At 40.7% G+C, this 3,855-nt stretch overlaps 1 pseudogene; it reads left to right on the top strand.

The window, feature by feature from the left end:
- Positions 1 to 2,563: 2,563 nt before the first annotated feature.
- LOC101663272 lies at positions 2,564 to 2,839 on the top strand (annotated as a pseudogene).
- Positions 2,840 to 3,855: the final 1,016 nt, after the last annotated feature.

Raw genomic sequence — 3,855 nt, 5'->3', positions numbered from 1 at the left:
AAGAGTCGCAAAATAGCAAAAACCATGGAAACTTTGGACAGCTGTGAGCTACTATACATCAGACACGCTGCTAAGTTAATCATGGAGTGATAAGGTTTGAGACAAATAGGAAGGTTTTCAGTAACACAGTTTTTTTTAAATAATCATTTTATTAGGGGCTCAGACAACTCATCACAATCCGTACATATGCCATTTGTGTCCAGCACATTAGTACATATGTTGACTTCATCATTCTCACAACACCCGCTTTCCACTTGAGCCCTTGGTGTCAGCTCCTCCTTTTCCCCCCTCTCTTGCTGCTCCCCCCCTCCCCTTGATAATTTATAAATTATTATTATTTTATCATATCTTACCCCATCCAACGTCTCCCTCACCCACTTCTCTGCTGTCCGTCCCCCAGGGAGGAGGCCATATGTAGACCTTGTCTTCTGTTCCCCCTTTCTCCCTCACCTTCCCGCCACCCTCCCGCTATCGCCACTCTCTCCACTGGTCCTGGGGGGTTCATCTGTCCTGGGTTCACTGTATTCCCAGTTCCTATCTGTGCCAGTGTACATCCTCCGGTCCAGCCAGATACGTAAGGTAGAATTGGGATCATAGTAGTGGGGGGCGGGGAGTACATAAGCAAATGCGGTACATAAGTAACACAGTTTTAACACAACCTATTTTTAAAAGGAGAACATAGCGTTGTCCTTTGAAACCTTAGGAGAGCTTCATAACTTTTTAAATAAAAAGTTCCATTTTATTAAACATATGGGTAGGTTTGAAATTACTCAGAATATTAAAATTAATTTGAAAATAATTAAACTTTAGAAAAACCTCAGGTGTTCTTCCAAGTCCAGGGCAACATTAATATGATATAAAAATTTCAGAGGTAATTTACAGTCAACAGGTGTGAGAAATAATTGAGGGGGAAAGAGTTCACACATTAATTAACACAATTGTGAATATCCTTTTTGGATGGTTTTCTCTCACATTGACGTATTTTTAAGCATATGTATAAGAAAATATGCAAGGGTGAGTCAAAAGTATTGCTATAAAAGCATAAAAACCTTTACTAAACAAAAAGATTAAAATGTGAAGTCATTATTTCTCCATACATCCTCCACCTAGGTTTATGTCCTTCTGAAGGCAGTGTTTCCATCTCTCTAACTTTTCCTAGAAGAATTCTCTTGGATTTAGACATCAAAATCTCTAGATAAATAGATAGGTGCAACTTAAGAAATAAACAGCTAATTAGCCCACAGAGCAGTACAAATGGCTCAGTGCAACTCACTTCCGTGAGACTTAATACACTTTCAGTTCTTCAACTCACGAGGGCTGCTGGGTGCAAGTCAAGGCAGCAGACAGCTGTGTCTTCTGTAGAACAATACAGGCAATCTGGCCAGAGGCATCAAACAGCAGGGCATGTCAACAACTGTCAGCCAGATGACAGGGTCTGACAGTCCCCAGCTCAAGCGATATATACACCAGCAGTGTGGCAAAGCAGGTCTTGAAGGAACCTCAAACTATAGCAACACAGTCCATGGGTTGGGTGTCCCACAGGTAGTGTAGCTCGCAAGTGGAGACAGAGAACAAGCTAAGGTAGCCACACACTGGTCCAATCATCAGAGAGCAAGAGACAGAAAGGCAAGGCTCACCAAACTATTTATATTCCTGCCCTTCAATTAAACTGCAACCTTATTAACCCCACATGTATCTATTATCCAGGTTGGCACAATAAATCTACCTATCACAGTGGAGTAAGGGTTCCCAAATAAATTTTCATCGGATAGTCCTTGCTACCATAGAAGAATGAGCAGATGTACTGTTGTGATGGGAAAAAAATCATTAGTGTAGTTTTCCTAGATTTTTCCACACCAATACAATTTTCAATTTTCTTAAAGCTCCTTCTGAATAAGTCCTGGTTATCATCTTGTGTCCTTTGAGAATATCTATCCTATGCTACCAAAAACAGGTACCATAAAACTTCTGAACCAACCTCTCTGCCTTAAATTTAACTGGCCTGGCAGATCCCCTTGGAAGCCACTGTTTTGATTGGATGGTGTTTCTGTTTTGTTTTTGTCTGCAACCATCCACTGATTACAGAGACATGTTTAAACATATTTTCCCATGCATGTATGAACTAGAAACTTAGTAGCAGTATTTTTCAACTTACCTTCATATTTTAAAATTATAACTACATATGAAAAACAAAATTTAGTTATTTTTAATATTCTGTAATTTTGCCATCCATCAGTGATGATACACAGAAGGAAATTAAGAAGTATTCTAAACCAAATGGCTTAAATATATATTATATTATTTCCGTATCTAAAATAAATATATACATGGAAGACATGCCTGGCCAACTAACTAGAAATATTCTTGAAAGTTAATTTAGTAAGTCATACTAATATTGTTAAAACATCTTATGACAAATCCAGTAACAAACAGACTCGAGAATTCAGAGAGGTGCCTGGTATTAAGAGCCCGTTCCGGCCACTCTCATTTCACTGGCCCTGGGTCCAGGCGATCTGAGCGTCCACCCCGTCTGCCTGTCAAGACTCCAACAGAACTCACCAAAATGCCATCTCAAATGGAACATGCCATGGAAACGATGATGTTCACGTTTCACAGATCTGTTGGGAACACATGCTACATAACAAAGGGGAGGACGTGAGAGGGCTCATGGATACCTTGAAAACCCAAAAGCCCCTCTGGCCGTGGACAAAATAAAGGACTTGGATCTGTGTGGAGACGGCAAAGTGGGCTTCGGAGCTTCTTTTCACTAATCACCAGCCTTACCATCTCCCGTAATGACTATTCTGTTGTACACATGAGGCAGGAGGGAAAGAAGTAGGGGTTGTCAGAATCGAAGAATCCATCCCACCCTGACAAGAGTGATCCCAAAGAATTGCTCAAGGAATCTGTCTTGTAGCTTCTCCCCTGGGTGCAGCTGTCATGGGCAGACTGGAGCCTTTTAGAATACTATGTACCATTAAAACCCAAATCCCACGTGCTAAGAAAGGAAAGTCAATTCAGTGCCAGATGAGCTTTTGATTTTTATATTGTGTTCTCTTCCCCACAATATATTTCTTCTTTAATACCTTATCTGGGGGGTGGGGATGAGGAAAGAATTCAGAATGTCTTTGTTGAGACTTGAGGAAAACAAAGAGAACTTAACCGAAAACAAGAAGCAAAAGCCTGGGGGTGGCCATGGGAATTACAGTCCGGAGGGAAGGGTGTTTAGCCAAGTGTATAGAATAACATGATAACTACTACAAGAGAAATTCCATAAAGAGTTTCCTCTGCATGGGAAGGTGTGGAATTTGAGAATTGATCAGGTAGAATTAGTGAAATATATTTCGGAGAAGAGGATGTATAAAGTTTCATAATTTTTGAGCAAACATATGATATTGGCGCGGTCCAAAGTTGTAGAATCCTGTCATAAAAACAGACAATCAAACAACCTAACAGGTAGAAGTAGTTCTAGAAGGAATCTATAGACGGCAGCTGGAAAGCCTTTGAGACAGCGCTGAAGAGAGTTTCATAAAATCCGAATGGCCTTGAGGAGGCTGAGAGTGAAAACTTGTTGTTAGCTGCAAGTTCGCTCCAATTCATGGCAACTTTATGTACAAATGAGCAAACGTTGCCAAATCTTGTATTATACTCACAATTGTCCCATGTTCCGGGCTTTCTTTGCAGTTCGTGTGACAATTCATCTCACCAATGGTTTTCCTGACCTCTGCTGACCCTCTACTTCACTCAACAAGATGTTTCCCTCCCATGATTCATCCCTCTTGATGATTTATCCAAAGCAATCCAGTCCGATAAGCCATAGGGTTGTTGTGATACAGAGAGTTTGGGGGTGTCTAA

The sequence above is a fragment of the Echinops telfairi genome, unplaced genomic scaffold (genome assembly GCF_000313985.2).
Source record: "Echinops telfairi isolate 266 unplaced genomic scaffold, ASM31398v2 ScPeMD7_7424;HRSCAF=8462, whole genome shotgun sequence".
NCBI classification, from domain to species: Eukaryota; Metazoa; Chordata; class Mammalia; order Afrosoricida; family Tenrecidae; genus Echinops; species Echinops telfairi.
The sequence above is the reverse complement of the archived record's forward strand: the minus strand, read 5'-3'. Positions and strand labels throughout refer to the sequence as shown.